Source organism: Megalobrama amblycephala, linkage group LG22 (assembly GCF_018812025.1).
Source record: "Megalobrama amblycephala isolate DHTTF-2021 linkage group LG22, ASM1881202v1, whole genome shotgun sequence".
Classification (NCBI taxonomy): domain Eukaryota; kingdom Metazoa; phylum Chordata; class Actinopteri; order Cypriniformes; family Xenocyprididae; genus Megalobrama; species Megalobrama amblycephala.
In genome coordinates this window covers 28,128,923-28,149,927 of record NC_063065.1, presented here as the reverse complement: position 1 = coordinate 28,149,927, position 21,005 = coordinate 28,128,923, and the positions used below count along the sequence as shown (strand labels likewise).

The window sequence follows — 21,005 nt, the reverse complement described above, 5'->3', positions numbered from 1 at the left end:
CTTACCAATTAACATGGACAAATCCAAAATCATGATCTTCCAAAAAAAACCTCGCCTTACTGACAAAAAATATAATTTTACAATCGGGGGAACACTTCTCAATCATGTCACATATTATAATTATTTGGGTCTCACAATCTCAGCTTCTGGACAATTTGAAATGGCAATGAAAGATCTGACCGATAAGGCACGCAGGGCTTATTACAATATAAGAAAATCATTGTTCAAATTCAACCCACCCATAAAACTGTGGATGAAAATTTTTGATGCCATCATCAAGCCCATTCTTTTGTACGGCTGTGAAATCTGGGGCCCCAAATTTAAATTAAACTATGAATCGTGGGACAAAAATCCTATTGAAATTTTCCACCTCGAATTCTGCAAAAATATCCTGGGTCTCCACAGAAATGCCCCTAGTCTGGGTTGCAGGGCAGAACTGGGCAGATTCCCTCTCTTATCTGAAATCCAGAAGAGAGCAGCGAAGTTCTGGTTTCATCTGTCAGACTCACAGGCAGATGCCTACCATCACTGTGCTCTTTCATACAGGGCAGGACACCCAGAGAATGACCCCTTGCACTATTTAGTAGAAACACACCAACTAAATTCAAAAAATCAAATCCAAACTCTCAAAAATTAAAGAAATAGGTCAAAGAACCCAGGAAAAATACACCCATGATTGGCAGATCAAAGCAGCACAAATAAACAAATTAAAATACTTTCACAAAATAAAGACAGAGTATCAATTGGCACCTTACTTAATAAAAATTAAAGAATATCGTCAGAGAAAGCTCCTGGCGAAGTATCGTCTGAGCGACCACAGCCTGTATATAGAGACGGGCCGACACAAACAGAGCTGGAGAGCCAAAGAACTCAGACTCTGTTCAAACTGCTCCGATGGAGTCGTGGAAGATGAACGTCTCGGGTTACGGATGTAACCCTGGTTCCCTGAGTAAGGGAACGAGACGCTGCGTGAAACGCATTGGGAACCTTCTGCGTGATATCGTCATTGAAGCACTCCTGTATCCAACCAATCGTGTAACGAGACGTCAGAGACGGGTGACGTCACGGACCAGGAAACTATAAAGCATGCCCGGATGCAGAGAACACTAGCTTCTGTGGAAAATCTGAAGCAAGCACTCGCAAGCATGCAGGGGTACGGCAAGAGACGCAGCGTCTCGTTCCCTTACTCAGGGAACCAGGGTTACATCCGTAACCCGAGACGTTCCCTTTCGTGGGAACTATCGACGCTGCGTGAAACGCATTGGGAACGCAATCCCAACTGTGCCGTACTTCAAATGCTTGTTCATGTTAGCTCGAAAGTACGGAGGACCCTGGAGTGGGGCCCACATCAAGGTTATAATATCTGATAAATGTATGCTGGCTTGACCATCCAGCTGCATCACAAACGTCACTCATAGAGACGCCAGACATCAAAGCTTTCGATGCCGCCATACCCCTTGTGGAATGAGCGCGGACGTTAAAAGGAGAGGACTGTCCGACCGCTTCATATGCAAGTGAGATGGCCTCAACCACCCACTTGCTCATCCTCTGCTTGGACGCCGGTCCACCTTTATTAGGAGAACCGTAACAGACAAACAGTTGCTCTGTTTTACGCCACAGGGCAGCTCTGTGGATGTATGCATCCAAAGCCCTTACTGGGCAGAGCAGATTCAGTTTTTCCTGATCCGAAGACATAAATGGAGGAGGATGAAAAGCTTGAAGCACAATAGGACCCGGGACATTGGTGGGGACCTTAGGCACATAGCCGAGTCTAGCATGAAGAAATGCTCTCACCATTCCAGGAGCGAACTCCAGATATGAGGGGGCCACTGAAAGGGCCTGAAGATCTCCAATTCTTTTCAGAGACGTAATAGCAAGTAAAAAATATCGTCTTTAGAGTCAGGAACTTTAAAGACACCTCCTCCAGTGGTTCAAAGGGAGCCTCAGCTAACCCACGTAGAACCACTGATAAGTCCCAGACCGGGGTCCTTGTGCGCACTGGAGGCCTCAGCCTCAGTGTACCACGGAGGAAGCGTGACACGAGGGGGTCTCGACCGACCGAGGAATCCCTCCCAACATGATAGGCTGATATAGCCGCAACATAAACCTTCAAGGTTGAATAGGATAAGCCCTCCGAGAATTTTTCTTGGAGAAAAGATAGCACAAAGCTAATAGGAGCACGGACAGGGTCCGTTTCATGTTGTCTACACCAGGTAGAGAATAAATTCCACTTATAAGAGTAAAGCTTCCTCGTGGAGGGAGCCCTGGAGCTAAGTATGGTCTCAACAACCTCAGATGAGAGACCAGCCTCTATGAACCTGTCCCCCTCAGAGGCCAGGCCCATAGTTTCCATAGTTCTGGGCGGGGATGTATTATCGCGCCACCCGCCTGAGATAGAAGATCCCGTCTCAAGGGGAGCTCCATCGGAGCACCGTCTATCATGGACACCAAGTCCGAGAACCATATTCGGGTCGGCCAGTATGGGGCCACCAGTATCAGGCTGACCCCTTCCTGGCGTACTTTCTCCAGGACTCGTGGGAGCAGAGCGAACGGGGGAAATGCGTACAGACGTAGCCTCGGCCACGTCTGTACCATGGCATCCAGACCCAGGGGTGCTGGATGCGTGAGGGAGTACCAGAGCGGACACTGGGTTGACTCTCCCGAAGCAAACAGGTCTACTTGTGCCTGACCAAAGTTTTTCCAAATGAGATCCACCACTTCTGGATGGAGTCTCCACTCCCCGGGCCTCGGCCCCTGCCTCGACAGGGCGTCTGCCCCCACATTCTGACTCCCGGGGATATAGGCTGCCTTCAACGAAAGCAGTTTCCCCTGAGACCACAGGAGGATCCGACGGGCCAAGTAATTTAGTTGGCGAGACCGTAGACCCCCCTGATGGTTTATATAAGAGACCACTGACATATTGTCTGTGCGGACCAGCACATGATGGTCTCACAGGTCTGGGAGAAAGTGTTTTAGTGCTAGAAACACCGCCATCATCTCCAGCCGATTTATATGCCAAGAGAGTTGATGGTCCTCCCAAAGACCCTGAGCTGAGCGACCGCTCATGATCGCTCCCCAGCCCGTGAGGGAAGCGTCTGTCGTAAGCATTGCGCGACGACCAGAGGCTCCCAACGCGGGACCCTGGGACAGGAACCAGGGGTCTTTCCACACGGCTAGAGCACGAAGGCATCGCCGTGTGACTTTGATCATTCGAAAAGGGTTCCCCCTGGGGGAAAACCCCCTGGTCCTGAGCCACCACTGTAGGGGTCTCATATGCAGGAGGCCAAAAGGAATTATGTTGGACGCAGCTGCCATTAGACCCAACAGTTTCTGAAACTGTTTCACAGTGAGATACTGGCCTAACTTCACCCCTTTTACGGCTGACAGAACAGAGCTCACACGGGCAGGAGTCAGACGTGCCCGCATTGTTGTGGATTCCCACATAACACCTAGATAATTGGTGGTCTGAGCCGGTATCAGCACACTCTTCTTGGCATTGAGCCTCAGCCCAAGCCTTTTCATGTGAGACAGAACAACATCTCGATGTTGAACTGCTTGTTGCTCTGAGCGAGCTAGAATCAACCAATCGTCGATGTAATTCAGTATGCGAATGCCCTGGAGTCTCAAAGGAGCCAGGGCTGCATCCACGCACTTTGTGAATGTGCGGGGTGATAATGATAGGCCAAACGGAAGAACCTTGTACTGGTAAGTTTCGCCCCCGAAAGCAAACCTGAGGAACTTCCAATGAGAAGGATGGATGGACACATGAAAGTATGCATCTTTCAAGTCTATCGTCACAAACCAGTCCTCGGACCTGATTTGGGGAATGATCTGTTTGAGTGTAAGCATCTTGAATTTCAGTTTTAGTACAGACCGATTTAACACCCGTAAATCTATGATAGGACGAAGTCCCCCATCCTTCTTTGGAACTATGAAGTAGCGGCTGTAAAAGCCTGACAGCTTGCTGGGAGGAGGAACCCTTTCTATAGCTCCTTTTTGCAAAAGTGTCATAACTTCCTGTTCCATAACCAGAGACTGCTCGGGGGTCACCACTGTGGGAAGGACCCCATTGAACCTGGGTGGGCGAGACCCGAACTGGATTCTCTACCCCTTTTCTATCATGAGCAGCACCCAATTTGATATATTCGGTAGAGTTTTCCATTCTTCCAGAAAATCTACTAAGGGAACCAGTCTCTCGAGACTGGCCTCTGGTGTTTTTTGAGCACTTGGCTCGGCGCTCTGAAACGGCGTGCCGGCAGAAGTCAGCCGAATCAAGTGCAGGCCAACCCTCCTCAGAGGATTGGTGGGGACCCGACGCACACTGGATGGTGAAGATAGCGTGGTCCCCGGAGGGCGCTGGATGGAAGCGGGGGCCAGGTGTTTCAACACCACGCTTCCTCCAGACGGGGGCCGCCCTCCTGGGTCCTGATCCACAGATATCAGGACCGCTTTTTAGAAGCCTTCCGCGCCACAATAACAGCCCGCAGGTCTGTCTTGGGCTGAGAAGGCTTCTGTGCAGCCCGCCCCTGTCCCCAGAATCTACGTGGGGGAGCACGGGCGGCCACACTAATTTTTTGCTGCGCTCTGTGGTGCGCTGAGGAGCTCGTTGCGGGCCGAGACTGCTCCCGCTCAACAGTCTCGGCGGGGATTTTAGACCGGCGGGGGAGGAACCTCTGAAATGCCGCAGATTGTTTCTTGGTCTCCTGGAACCTCTCGACGACAGTTGTGACTGCGTCGCCGAAGAGGCCCACAGGAGACAGCGGCGCATCCATAAGGGCAGCTTTGTCTCTGTCCCTTATGTCAGAGAGGTTCAGCCACAAGTGCCTCTCCGTGGCCACCAGGGCTGCCATAGAACGGCCCACTTCTTTAGCCGTCTCCTTAGTGGCACGGAGAGCCAGGTCTGTCGCCATGCGCAGTTCCTGGATGCACTCGAATGTGGCCTCCCCGCTGGTATCAATTTCCCCCAGCAGGTCAGCCTGATAAGCCTGCAGCAGCGCCATAGTATGGAGACACGCTGCTGCCTGACCTGCCGCCGCATAAGCCTTGCCCACCAAGTTAGATGTAGTTTTAAGGGGCTTGGTGGGCAGCGTCGGTGCTTTTAGGGACGATGCCGATGCAGGCGAGAGATAGCCCGCGAGCGTCTCTTCTACCCGGGGCATCGCCGCATAACCATGCTGTTTCAGCCCCACGATGTTACTGTAGATCGAGGTCTGGGGCTGAAAACTCGATGTTGAACGGGTCTGTTCAAAGATCTAGACACCTCAGTGTGTAGATCTGGAAAAAATGGTAAGCACCGACGTGGGGGTAGTGACCGCGCGGGGAGAAAGCGTTCATCAAGCTTGCTTTTTGGTCTAACGTCTCCCCGCTCTGCTTCTGGCCAGCTGATATTCAATTTGGCTACAGCTCTGGTCACTACCTCCAAGAGCTCCTCATGTGCGGGGGAAGAGGATGGCGGTTCCTCTTCCCCTGCTTCGACGCTCATCACATCAACCTCCTCAGATGAAGATAGATGAAGCGCCGATGTCTCTCCCCGCGGGGAAGAAACCGCTGAGCGTGCTTCCACCACGGCAGGAGAGACACTGGGTCTGGCGGCTGAAGGGAGAGATCTGTGAACCCCACAAATGGAGTCTTCGCTCTGCCTCGGCAGCAGCGGGGCCCGATCCGCGGGGAACACCAACCGAAGCACCCTCCTTATTATCAAAGAGTGCCCGGCGAGATCTCAACACTCTCAGGGTGAGCTTCTCACAGTGCACGCAGACAGCACCCTCGAGAGCTGCCTGCACGTGCTCAACCCCTAGGCAAACGACACACATATCGTGTGTATCCCCGTCAGGAATATAGCGAGTGCAGGGAAAAGCACACTTCCTGAATCGCTTGCCTTCATCCGCCATTTTATATATATATATATATATATATATTGTGTCTAGTGTGTGTATATGTATGTAGTGTTGTGAAACTCTTGTCCTCGGACAAAGAGGGGAGACAAACAAACACTAAATAGGACGCACAAACAGCGATCACAAATATACACACGAGTGTTGCTGAAAACTCTTGTCCTCAGACAAAGAGTGAAACCACAATATTGGGTAGACAGACAAACACTAAATAAGACACACGGGATAACATGGAGCGCTTGCTGAAGATAGCAGAAGCTAGTGTTCTCTGCATCCGGGCATGCTTTATAGTTTCCTGGTCCGTGACGTCACCCGTCTCTGACGTCTCGTTACATGATTGGTTGGATACAGGAGTGCTTCAATGACGATATCACGCAGAAGGTTCCCAATGCGTTTCACGCAGCGTCGATAGTTCCCACGAAAGGGAACTACATTTCCTTACACAGTGCAGCAAATATAATAATATTAGAGAAACATATTTCACCCAAATTGGTCAAATTCTACCTGAATTCCAACAAGCAAGCCACATTGAGAAACTTTGTTATATTTTAGGAGAGAAAGAGAAGTGTGTCCACCTGGCAGCAGAGTATGTGTCCTCCTGTCATATTATGAGGGACAAAGAATAAACCCTCTCCTTTCATTTTTTTTCTTTCTTTTTCTTTTCAATCTCATTACTGCTCTCTGTATTTATTTACCATGTTTTTTTGTTTTTGTTTTTTGTTTTTTAACCACTTGTTAAATTATATGATAACATATACAATATAGCCATGCATGTATATATATTTCTTTTTTATCTTCTTCCTTTTATTTTATTTAATTATCAATCTATACCTGTATAACCTATTACATGTTTATTGCTTTGGCAACATTGTATCATAACACAGTCATGCCAATAAAGCCCAACTGAATTGAATTGAATTGAATTGAATTGAATTGAATTGAGAGAGAGAGAGAGAGAGAGAGAGAGAGAGAGAGAGAGAGAGAGAGAGAAGTGCTGCTCATGTAATGTTGTTCTTTAACCACAAGGTGCCACTGTTCTCCTTTAGATCGAGATTGAGCCTTTACAGGCCTTTACTAATTTAATGACTACAGTGTATTTAAAATGAATACCAGTTTACAGTACTAGCATACTGATTACAGTAATATATGCAATATATATTGTCTTCCATTTGAAAAATATAAAAACATTGTCACATGATCTATTGCATTGCATATTAAAGGGTTAGTTCACCCAAAAATGAAAATTCTGTCATTTATTACTTACCCTCATGCCGTTCCACACCCGTAAGACCTTCGTTAATCTTCGGAACACAAATTAAGATATTTTATTTGAAATTTGATGGCTCTGTGAGGCCTCCATAGGGAGCAATGACATTTCGTCTCCAAAGATCCATAAAGGTACTAAAAACATATTTGTGAGTACAGTGGTTCAATATTAATATTATAAAGCGATGAGAATATTTGTGGAGTGCCAAAAAAAACAAAACAAAATAACGACTTATTTAGTGATGGCCGATTTCAAAACACTGCTTCAGGAAGATTCGGAGCACAAATGAATCAGTGTATCGAATCTGTTGTTCGGAGCACCAAAGTCATGTGATTTCAGCCGTTGGCAGTTGAAAAATTTGACACACGATCTGAATCATGATTCGATACACTGATTCATTTGTGCTCCGAATCTTCCTGAAGCGATAGGTGCGTCCCAATTCGCGTACTTTTGCACTGTTCTATGACGTTTTTAAGTATAAATAGTGCGAGTAGTGTGTTCGCACAGACAATTTTCAAAAAGAAAAAGTGCACTTTAAATACCCGGATGATGCACTAAATTAACGGAAAAACGAAGGGTGCTTCTCGATTCTTATTTGTGCATCCTTGTTTCCTTTCCTCGCTTCCTTTCCTCGCGTCTTAGCTCCACCCCTTCAGGATGCGAGGGAAGGACGCAAAGAAAAGAAGCGAGGACGGAGGAATTGAACCAAATGAAATGATATCCTCGCTCCCTTTAGCGTCACTTCAAAGCGTCATCAGCTGCGCTCGAGTGATCTACCCATATGTTGTTAAAGTTTGGTTATTTAAAAAAAATTATAATAAATATTAATAAAGCAAGATGCCCCGTTGAAATATATGAGGTATAACGTTTATTTAAACTGTAAAAGTAAAGCATACATTTAAATTATTGTGACAGATATGAAGGGGGAGGAGAATTTATGCCTGCGTCAGGTTTCTCGACGAGAAAGACTTCCGCAAAGGATGCACCTCTGTATCCTCGCTCATAACTCCTCGGGAAGCCTCCTCACTCCTCGTTCCTCGCCTCCTCACAGTGCAATTAGAGAACTGAGATGTCCTTCAAGATGGCTGAGCTCGATTGTTTTCAGGGTCATAGGATGGAGGACGGAGGAGCGAGGAAACGAGGAGGGATATTGAGAAGCACCCGAAGTGTGGAATGTTGGACACTTCGTGCACTTGACTGTCGCAGCTTTAATTACGTAGTGGAGGGGAAGGGAGGATCGGACTCCGTTGTTAAATGACAAAATAACCTTATACAATTCACGTGTTTATTCCTCTCAGCTGCGCAACGGCTTTTGTGGTGACGAAACGAGAGGTATGGTTGCAAATACAGGTGCTCTTGCAGACCGTCTACAAATTGTTGAGAAAGCAGATGCATGAAGCGAAATATGGCATTATTTTACTTACATTGCCGACAGCCAGGGCAAGCCCACGGACACCACAAAGCCCGACTGCAAAAGATGTTACAACATAACGCAAGCGAAGGGAGTCAAAAGCATCTTGCCGATAAACATCCCGATTTGTACAAAGAATTTAAAGAACGACAGGTTAGTGAATGTGATACCAGCATTATGTTTATGCTCTCAAACATTAAATGAGTGTTATTTATTTATTTTACTCGTGCAAGCAGAACTCCGCAAAGAGGTGTATTTTGAGTTTAATAAGTGATATCTGGTTGCAAAAATAAAATTAATTTAAAAATACATAAATGTGAAGGGTATATACAGTTATTTTAAACCAATTTATGCTTTAATAACATTGCTCTAATTATTTACAGTAATATAATTTTTATAATAATCTTACTGTCAAAAACACCTAAATGTATAAAAAAAAAAGCATAACAGCAAATAATTTACAATTTTATTGAGCATGAAAATAATAAACATTAAAAATTATATTAAATCTAGCTCAAATCCAGATTTATCAGCCTGCACACTGAAAGAAGTTCTGTCATATGTTATTTGTTATTTATTTACTTTTTCTGCTGTTTTAGGTTTTTGCCATAGTATTGTTTAAGTACCGGTATCGTGATATTTAAGTTGGGTATCGTATCGAAGTCAAAATTTTGGTATCGTGACAACATTAGTATAAGTGCATAGTGTATAGTGTGTCATTTGGGACGCAACTAGTGTTTTGAAATCGGCCATCACTAAATAAGTCCTTATTAGGGGTTCAAGCACGTTTATTATTTTTCTTCTGCCGTAAAACTGATCGTGCAGCCCAAACCGTAAGTGCTAGAGACTTGAAATTTTGTCAGATGATTGTACAAAAATCGAGGAGAGGATGACAGAGTATGACCCTAATCGGCCCATAGGTGGCGCTACAGTGACCAAAAGTAGAAAATCGCTAATAACTCCTAGACCGTTTGTCATAGAATCAAGTGTCTTATATCATTGGCTCAAGGCGGACAAAACGTATATCGATTTTATTTGCACCTGGAAAAATTTTCCACGATTTTAAATTTTGTCCATAACCTACTTTTGCGAACTAGTCCTAGGTTTTTCGCCCAATCGGAACCAAACCAGTGCAGGAATGTTCTCTGGATTCTGAGTATCAATAATTATCGAAAAAAAGGTTTTGATTCACGGTCGTTAAGGGACGCCAAAAATGTACGATGTGGGCGGAGCCACTTTTGCTAAAATGGCTATAACTCGAGAAAGAAATGAGATATTTGCACCAAACTCGATACACATGTGTATGGGCTCATTCTTTGGTCTCGATAAAAAAAAATAAAATAAAAAAATAAATAAAATAAAAAAAATCGCGTGGATTGGCCTCTAGGTGGCGCTATAACTTGGAAAAGCCGTGAAAACAGCTTCAACTACGCAACCGTTAGTCCGATCGACTTGAAATTTGGCATGCGGTGTCTTGGTCCAAGGGGGCATGATAGTCTATGAGGACATTGGCGTATCTCAAAAAAAGAAAAAAAAAAAAAAGAAAGCAAAAGTAATAAATCGGGAAAGAGGACAAAAAGCGGCGCCAAAGAAAAGAAGAGAACAAAAACAAAACCCAAGCTAACTCAAGTTCAAAACTAACCTAACTTATGAAAAGAAAAATGAGAAAGCAAGTCTTCAGAGTGTCAAATGCCATAACTTACCTACTCTTGCTACCCAAACGAAACATACATAAGTGGCGCTCACTTCTAACTGATGTGTCTATACATTGAAGTCACTGAGTGTTGCAACATGTACATCACGTGACATACTACCTGTCCTTTTCCCATAGGGCGAGGAGAATAACAGTCGAAATAACAAATAACAAAACAAATAAAAGAAAAGAACAGAAATGACAACTCCAAACTGTACAACATAAGAGTGTCATTGCACCAAAAAAAAAAATAAAAATAAAATATTAACCAAAAGGGCAGATTAAACAAGCACAAGAACAAGAAAGCAAAACTATCTTCGCGTCCGTCAAGCCGCTCTTTTAAACCCTGGCGCCCGTACAGGATTGGCAGCGGGTAGCATACCATCATGCACGCTGATGAAGATTAGCAGCCTCCCGAACCAATAACCGTCCCGTGTAGGCGTGCCTAGGAAAAAGGAGGATGGGGAGAAAAAAAAAAAAAAAAAAAAAAAACAGAGGCACAAAACTACCAGGACGTAACATATCCCTTTTAAACTATATAAATCCTTATAATATCATTACAAATCACATTTTGTCAAGGTTTGCCTCTTCATTTGTTCATTTGACGTATGTTTTTTGCAATATAACATTACAATTACATTGAGACCTGAAAATGATGATTTTTAAAGGGGAAACCTGGAATAAGCATTTTCTTACCTCATTATTGATTTCAAATATCCATATCTGCAACAATATGTTTGTAAGCATGTTTAATTAATGTAGTGAACATGGAAAATATACTTGAAACACAAAACAGGTACTGTTTTGACACAGAATGAAAGTGAACCAATAAGTGGTGTGTGTGTGTGTGTGTGTGTGTGTGTGTGTGTGTGAGAGAGTGTGTGAGAGTGTGTGAGAGTGTGTGTGCAAGCATGCGTATTATTGTTTAAGCCTTTTTCTTTCTCTGCATTTGGTTTAGCATATATCATAGCTGTTCATCTGTGATTTAAATGGTGACATGCTTGCTAAATAAAGCTTAATATCTTTTTTACGCAAATGTGTTTATTAAAGGCCTTAAAGACTTGAACCCTGGTAAATGCTGCTTGCAGCTTTAATTTTGATTTGTTTTTTGGCGCACCAAAAATATTCTCGTCGCTTTATAATATTAATATTGAACCACTGTACGCACATGAACCGATTTAAATATGTTTTTAGTACCTTTATGGATCTTGAGAGAGGAAGTGTCATTGCTCCCTATGGAGGCCTCACGAAGCAATCGGATTTCAACTAAAATATCTTAATTTGTGTTCCGAAGATTAACGGTTTTACGGGTGTGGAACGGCATGAGGGTAAGTAATAAATGACAGAATTTTCATTTTTGGGTGAACTAACCCTTTAAGTTAAAAATAAAGTTAAATATATTTAAGTTAATATTAAGTTAAAAATGGCATCCAGCTATTATTTCAGGAAAAAAAAAGCTTTCCTTTAATCCAGGTTTGTGTGAATATGATGTATACATTTAGAGGGTCATGTGTTTATGTATTCATCTGACATCAACACATTCTGTTGTGAAGGAAAAACAAGTGCAAGTTTACGCATTTGAAATACTATAATAACTTTGCAAAATACACTTTCATTAGTGTATATCCTAATATAGTGCATTTATTGAAAGAAACTGCACAGCAGCCATGAGAAGAGTCTCTTTCAAAACATAAAAGGGTTTTCTGACCCGACAAGAGGAACAAAGCAACCGGGGCAGCCTGACACGAACAGAACAGACCCAGCACTCTCTGCAGATTTATTCAGTCCTGACACCTTTATTTCACCACAGTTAGGGGCTGTTAGCCTCATGAAAAAGACCTCCTTTAGTGTAATCACAACATTTAAGGCCTAAATAATCAAAGAAATTAGATGTACCTTTGTTTTACTGGAGAGTATGCGACTGGCTGAAAGCATTTTAACCTGGTTTACATAATCGACCACAGACTCATCTAACATAACGGCAAATCCACGGCTGCCGGTTTGGAAAATTTAACACATTTGCTCAAAAAAATATTACTGGCTGTTGTTATGATGGTGGCTGTGTGAGGTAACGGCTACACATGGAGTGTGTTTATCTAGACAAACTGCTTCAATAACATTACTGTCTGAGGCGATCCACATAGCAGCGTTCTCTCACACACAAACCATGACTCAGTCATTCCAAACGGTCAGATTTAAAACACGCACTGGTAGTCTTTCCCATCCTGCATCAGCCCTGCTGAAATTTCCTGTAATACTCCAGTGATCACTCATTCATCCTGGCCTCGAACTAAAAAAAAAAAAAAAGCATATTCAGTGGGAAATCACCACAGAAAGTGGCCATAATCTGTATCCTAGAAACCATACAATGTTTGCAACACTGAACCAAATGGGAAACACACATCCTACTCATTGTGTTGAAACATCTGAGAAAACTTCAGATACTAAATCATACCAGGAAAACAAGCAATGCAATTTTAAATGTGAAATGTCAAAATATTTTTATGTTTCACAGAAGAAAGAAAGTCATATACTGTAGGTTTGGAACGACATGAGGATAAGTAAATGAAGACAGAATTTTCATTTTTGAGTGAACTATCCCTTTAAGACAGCACAGATCTCTTCAATAAGCCACACAGGTTCATGTCCATAGTGTAAATGGTATAGGACAAGAAGTTTAATACTTAAAGTTAAGGGTTTATTCAAATCCATAACTCTTAGTATGTTAAACAGTAATAGTGATGTAACACTAAATACATGCAAAACAAAATGCAAGAGATGTGGAAAAAATCAGTACAGCATAACATCAAAACATGTCAAGATGATCTAAAGTAGTGCTACATGTGGACGTCAGGCTTTACCTTGATGGTGCTGGAGGCATACAGCATATCCTCCAGGGTGAAGTGACAGCAGTTGCTGAGGTTTTCCCTGCAGAACTCCTGGATCAGCTGGAGATTGTACAGACTGTCAACCAATGGCATTGTTTCTTTGATACAGATATCTGGATGGGGAGGGAACAAACCACATAACAGCCAATGACATTTTGAATTAATCTGAGGGAGTGGAGACAGAACACAAGAAGCCAATGAAGTCTTTGAGGGCGGGAGCAGAATGTGTGATGAGTATTTTCTCCTTAAAACTGCAGTGATCTAAATACAGTCTCAAAAACGCGGTTTCAAATTGGTGGTGTTTCTTACGTCACAAACTACCTTAGTCATGTCAGCATGTCGGCAGCCTTTAGCATATTTTTAACTATGACTGCTCTGAAGCAGAGGAGTCTCAAGAGAAGCCAGCTATCCCAGTACATTTTAACATAAGCAACACATTATTAGCTGTTTGATAACACAGGCAAGCAAAAGGCTAATCATATTAATTACCATTATGTATCCGATGTTGTGCAGAGGGATACCATTTTGCAGCGTTTACCTCAGTAAGTTCGCCAAGCTCATGCGAGTGAGTGGAGGCGCGGCTCATTTGCATATTCATCCACGTATACTAAATCAAGCAAAGATGTAGAGTTACATTCAAGCTATTTTAAGGCATTGATTTTTTTTTTTTTTTTACAAGAAAAAAATGTTTAAATATAACATTTTGGTAATCAAAGATGAGTTTTAATGGATGATATTACTGACTACAGGGGGCTTTAAATAACAGAGTGAACTAATCAAGCAAAACAACATCAGGTGCACGCTAATCAATCAGTAACCAAGGAGACAAATGACATGGAAAAACCAACTCATTCACAAACACAAATGCTACATCCAGGTACTTTTGAAAACTGTGTTTTAGTTTCACAACACTCTCCGTCCACACTAGTATTTTTCAAAAGTTTCTGATCCACACTGAAACGTCAGAAGACGCTAAATTCACCTTACGGCGCATCCGTAAAACCTCCTAAAAGCTCACTGAGATAATAAAGACAGAACAGTCATAATAAAGTTCTCAGTCTATTCTTCTGGCAGGGTCATTTTATTTAACAACACATCAAACCATTCACTGATGAGTCCAGGTCGCACTCATGAAACCATTATATGTTTGGTCAAACAAGCAAAAGCTCTCATATTTTGCCACAGGACAGCAATGAGTAACAACAGTAACAACAGTGTGAAAGTGAATAGCACATTACAGGCACAACAGAGGTATAAACTAGGGATGTGTCACGATTTTCGAATATTCGATTAGTTGATTTAATTTTAGAATATCGAATAGTTTCTGCAATTATTGTCTTAAAAAATTCCCCATGTTTTTGGTGTTGATGCAGTGGTGACGCTCATGTAACCAGAGGGTGTTGAGTGCTGCCTATAGCGCACCTAAAAGCTGTCAATCAACTCTCAGACAACAGAAAAACAACACATCGTCTCACAAGCATACTGTAGACTTGCATAGCATAATACAGATTGAAAAGTGAATGGTCTCTATCTCTGCTAGAGTGTGTGTAGCCTATACATGTGTGTGTACGTGCATGCGGGGAGGGGTGTGATTTACGAATAATAATCGAATAATTCCCAGCGATCATCGAATATTATTTTTGCTTGAAATGCCCATCCCTAGTATAAACATGCATATCAATTGGTTCAATATGCGTCACATGACTAAAAATGCGTCATTGTTTTCAAATACCTCAATTTTCACAGTACACACTACATTGCAAAAACAGTGTTTTCAAAAAGCTCCGATTTCGTAGGATAAAAACGCCATCTTAGTGTGGACGGAAGGCCAAAACGGAGTGAAAAAGATGTGTTTTCAAGTGAAAACATATTAGTGTTGACAAGGCCACAGATAACACATATCAGAACCTTGACACACACTTAAACACATACTATGACACAATAAGCCATGGTGCTTGGGACACAAATCTGAGTTCAACTTATGGCACTTCCCAATCCTGACACTCTCCTCAAAAATGAAATAAAATAAAAATATGCAGTTCAATATAAAAGAATTTATTAAAAATCTATTAAATTATTTGTTTGCACAAAAAATGCAACATCTGATATTATTTATTGATGTCTGTAACTCATGCAAAGCTACTGTATGGATTCAAAAGACTTTGAATACAGAGCATACATTATATGGACTACCTTTTTGTCCTTTTTGAGCCCCTGGTCACTATTTTGTTGCTTAAGAAACATTTATTATTATTATTATTATTATTATCAATGTTGAAAACAGTTTTTGCTGTGCGTAACATATTACGCATATATAGTGCGTAGCCGTCTGTGTGTCCTTCAGGTGATTGTCCACCAGGGGGCGACGAAGAGCAGGAGTCTTATTTCCTGTACCACCCCTGTGGATTACATGTGCAGAATGGTTGCCATGAGAGAAAGATTGCTAAAATGCATCATAATCAGACACGAGTTAGTTAAGGGACACTCACACAAAATTTCCTAATCAAATTACTTATATTACATATTACATATAGTGTGAATTAATGTGAATTAACCAGATTAGCTTGCAGCTATTGCAAGAAAAAAGAATGCAAGGAATTTGAAATTTCTACAGAATCTGATATCTTCTTGTTATTTGATCTGTATAAGCAAACCTAGCATCTCTCCAACTTAGCATTTCATCTTTAGTGTATACAGTTTCGACTTTCTGATATTTGTGTTTGGCTGAATATATTTTATGTGGGTGTTTGAGTTTGCTGTGGTTTAGGTGTGGTCAGATAAAGGCGGATAAATAAAATGTTCTTTGGCTATTTGAATGCAGTTTTTAGGCATTTTACTGTGACTGTATTTGCATAAAGCAGCACCCAGTCTGGCATTAACACAAAAAGATGATTTACAGGGTAAGTACTGCTGAAATTTTCACTGATTTCTCAAGCAGTAGAATGATGTACTAAGGATTTAGAAGCTATGTTATATCTTAACTACTTTCTATAAAATTTATTTAAATGTAGCTTATTTATCAGTTATTTAAATACTTGTCAAATGTAAATAAACCAGAGAAACAATGCAACAACAACAACAACAAAAAGCCTTCAGTAAAAGGCTTAGTACAAAGCCTGGTAAAAAAAAAAAAAGAAAAAAAGCTGTCACTGGGGCCTTTAAGGTATTAATATGCAGCTTTTAGGAGTAAATGCCTATCTGTACCACCTCAGAGACCGCTTTTGTACCTTTTTTTCTGAGAGTGTAGCCATGATATTGATACATGTAGAAATTCTAAGAAAGTGTTTTAATATACTTGATTTTCATGTAAAGATCAAATTGTTCTGTAGGATCAAAGTAAATGAGGACTCTGTAGATGTAATTTATTTTTCATGACATCATGTATTACTTAATGTCATTTGTCGAGAAATGTAGTGTTCTCTTCCAAACAATTAGATAAAGATCTAAATTATAAGAAAAGATATGTGGAAATGTACTATTTTTCTATCTCTATTTTATTTTTCCTGTATCTTACTAAAGGGCTAGGGTCCCTTTTCAGACAATGCAATTTGCAAGATCTGTTTCCTGTTTTGCTGTCAGAGGCGAAGAAAAGGAGCTAAGACTTGTCTGCTTGCCTAACACTTACATACTAAACAAAAAGCAAATAGAAAATCAAGGATCTTAGAGATTCTCTCGTAGCCATGACGTTTTCATAAGGTTTCTGGGGGACAAGAGCATTGTGTGTAACTGCCAAATATAAATACATTCAGGAATGACAGAAATTACATTTCTAGAAAGATAGAAATCTGGTAAAATGTACAATGTGTGTATTGCTAATGCTATTAATGCAAACAAGAAATGTGTTGACGCAGGTAAACAGAGCGATCGATGCAAGTAATGTAACAACGCACGTAGAAGCAACATGTATGCTAACGCAAGTAGAAGCAACAGGTGCGTAAATGTAGAGATAGTGTGCATCATCAGTGATTTTAAAAAGCAGAACCTTTAGAGCTCTCGGGGTGAAAGATTTTTCGGAGAGAGAGAGAGAGAGAGAGAGAGAGAGGAAGCAGCAAGCGGAAACTAGCTATAAAACCACAACATCAGAAGATCAAAAGTAGACACCTAACATTGACAACATTTACCACCACGTTTATGTGCACTAATAATGCAATTATTTCTAATAATCAGAGTAAGGTCTTAATGGCAGTAAGATGTTTACATGACATGAAAAAAGTCTACATGACATTTTCATTATTCTGATTATTCAATAAAAAAAATACTGCATCTAGAGTTCTGCATCTAAATGGTGCAGGTGTAACCGGCCTAATTCTGGCTATTGCATGATCTACATTGTGTAATAGAAGACAAGGGAGAACTGGAACTGCTGCTGATCTGGAGAGTTTATTCTGGGCCCAGATGGCGCTGGATGGAATAAGAGAACAGCATGAGAAAAACGTTCTGTCTGTGATTTTTCACCTCTCCTCAGCGTGCTCAACGCGGTCACATACAGAAAGCTTTGTAAATGACTTATTCATGCGTTTACACATCTATAACAGGTGTTGAACACTTTGTAGTGTGTACTGCAGTGTAAGTGCTGACTGGTGAGGGTATAGACAGCTGTCTTCTCTGACACACATGGAGTGTTTAACTCTGTGCACCTGATGTGAGCTTCAGTGGAAGGTAAAACTGGTTCAGAGGTTCACTTTATCACTAGATCCCACACGCTCCACAGAACACAAATCTGTGCTGATGAGTGAAAGGATTTAATATAATCCACTGGAATCACCTGACTGTAAGGCATTTATAAATGTTCATCCACTTCAAAACAAATAAATTACTCTTCTTAAAAATAGTGCTTTAGCATACCTGCATGTTTGTGCTTTTGAACACTGACCAGCTTACAACTTCATCAATAAATCATATACTGATCATTTACTACTGGTTTGTTCATCATTTGTTCATGATTAACAATTGTTTATTTTGATAATGATACTAAAACAATTTTGTCATAAATACTTCAATGATTTATAAGTAATAACTAATGTATCTAATAACTTATAAGCCATCTACTAATGATCTGATTTATTTCATGATTTAAACTTTTTTTAAGAAAACTTACAACACATTTGTACATTGTTAGCATAACCAGTGGCGTAACTTTGTTTTAAAAAGTGGGTAGGACGTGTGTGTGATCACTGCGTTTCAGTTCAAGTGGCACTCAAAATTTCAAAAACAACACATTCCAGTGCCAGATTATCTCTTATTTAACAAACGAATGAAATGAATGCTTTGCTAGTCAATTTGAGATGTTTCATGTGTATTGGTACGTCCATGCCACTATGGAAGGCCAAAAGGGCCAAAAACACGTGAATTTTAACACGTCAACAACACGTTAAATATGTGTATTTCACGCGTATTTAACGAGTATTTCACGCGTTAAATAGGCCTGAAAAAAAAATCACGCGTGAAATATGCATTAAAAATCTGTTTGAACGGTTTCAGTGTCATTGGCTGCTGAAAACTTGGGTCAAACCATTTCTGTGAGCTTAAGGGGGGTGTACCATTCATTTACTAGTATGCCACCATTTAACATGCTAGATCAGCTTATTCAGCCCTTTGATTTGGTCATTTTTGTATATCTATAGAAATAATATATTTAAATTGCCGTTTTATGAAAAAAATAGATTTAATTTTTACACTTATGCCATTTTTTAAACAACGCCCTTACATTTACTGACAATAAAACGCAGCATTATAAGCTCACTGAATTTGAGTATGCTCTCTCTCAGCCATATGACCTGCAAAGTTTTTTTCTCTGGTGTGTGTTGGGGTGGGACACATAGGCTATAGCTGAAGTGTGTGACTAGAGATGATAGACCTGGTGCACAGTTTTGTTCTAAAGAAATAGTGCAGGTTAGTCATACACAAATAGAATTTTAATCTGATAATAATGTACGATGCTCTCTCTGTGTTTGTGTCAGAACATGGGTGCGGAGCGCAAGCTCAAACCCTTGTGACATATTGGATCGAAAATATGTGAAATAAGTTATTTTTAGTCGACTAGTAGTAGTTAATTTAAGCCAATAATTGACTAATCACATTTAAATTCATTTAATTTCTTAAATACTACATTTACATTTACATTTATTCATTTGGCAGACGCTTTTATCCAAAGCGACTTACAAGTGAGGAATACAACAAGCGAGTCGTCATGACGAGTCGTCATGACTTGGCAAATAGACAAGAAGTGCTCATAATACAAGTTATAGGCAGTGCTCAGATTATCCTAAGCTACAATAGAGAGGAAGTGAAAGGATAGGTATAAGAATTTTTTTTTTTTTTTTTTTTTTTTTTTTAAGATGAGGTTAAGTGCTCACGAAAGAGATGGGTTTTCAGCTGTCTTTTGAATATTGGCAGGGATTCCGCATTCCGGATGAAGGCAGGAAGATCATTCCACCAGCAAGGGACAGTGAATGAGAATGTTCTGGAAATACTGGAGAGAATAAAGCATAATAATGAGCGTTTACGCAATATCTATATAGCAATCAAGCGCACGCATAAACCTTGCATTAAGAACCGGCAAATGTAATGATTATGAAAGTGGCAAAAAACAGCAAGGAGACATTTTAATTGTTTATTAATAAACTAATGTTTTCTGAATCAGTGTCGGCTGCAAAGATTGACATTGCTGACTCTCATCATCTCCGCAGAGATGCACATTTCATTTGGATTAGGCCTACATAATCAGAGAGTAGCCTATTTCTTTTCGCTTTGAATTATTTCGTTTAAAAGTAGACATTTCACGCTTTCTGTATATTTCTCATGTCTGTGAGGCAAGCAGCCTATACGCTGAGTTTCGGTTCATTTAGCCTATGAGGCGCGCTCCAGTTCACGTGCGAGTGATCGCGCCCGCGCCTCCATGTCAGGATTATATTGTCAGACATATTTGCTTCTTATTTATTAAATCCAGGTGATTGGTTGATGAAACATTGATTAAAATTAAGATACAATTTTTACGAAACGAAATTCACTTTAAAGAAAGGCTTTCTACAAAACAAAACTTAATGAAGTGGTCAAAATCATGTCTGACCCACTCCATGTCTCCCGATATATTGCGCATCTTATTTTAGTCATGCAATTCATTTTTCACAATCAAATATTAAAAAAATAACATTATAATAGGCCTCTTTAAACATAAAGAAAACGTATTTTGTTTCATTTTTTAATGGTTACCAACACGTATATGTTATGACAGAGACACCGGAGGCAGAGATGAAAGCAACGTAACAGTTTATTGTAATGATCAGCAGTGAGACAGGTGAGTAGATAGATGAAGGTGAAGATCTTGAAGGTGAATGAGAGGTAATACTGTCCTTTTCTTTATGATGCAGATGGAACTGGAGGGAGACGCTGGAGCTGGCAGACGAACACACTCACACACAGGCAGGTAAGCACACGAGGAGATCCGAAGACGATGGAGACGAAGGAGACAATGGAGACAGGTAAGTATCACTTTGGAGTCCTTGAAGGTAAGCGTACAACTGGTTGTAACACAAACGAGACTGGACGATGAGTGTGTGTGAGTGTGTGGTATTTAACTGTGTGCTGATGACTGCGGTGATGATGTGCAGGTGGCGGTGATTAGTAGACTGGTGATTGAGTGCGTGGATACGGGAGTGAGGTGGAACCTGACGTGTCTGTGACAGTACCCCCCTCCCACGGTCCGCTCCAGAGGGCCGTGGACCCCAACGTCGTGGTGGTCGTCCTCGAGGTCGTGGGCAGGTCTGTCTGGGTGGTTGGTGTGGAAGGTCTGTAACAGAGCTGGATCAAGGATATCATTCTTGGGAACCCATGAGCGTTCTTCGGGACCGTA

The 21,005-nt window shown here is 41.2% G+C and overlaps 1 long non-coding RNA gene across 1 annotated transcript; it reads right to left on the bottom strand.

The window, feature by feature from the left end:
- Positions 1 to 11,739: 11,739 nt before the first annotated feature.
- LOC125257660 lies at positions 11,740 to 13,744 on the bottom strand. Its single transcript, XR_007182441.1, has 3 exons — positions 13,692 to 13,744; positions 13,127 to 13,266; positions 11,740 to 12,555 (listed from the first exon to the last, which is right to left on the bottom strand). It is a non-coding gene; the product is annotated as an uncharacterized LOC125257660 (long non-coding RNA).
- Positions 13,745 to 21,005: the final 7,261 nt, after the last annotated feature.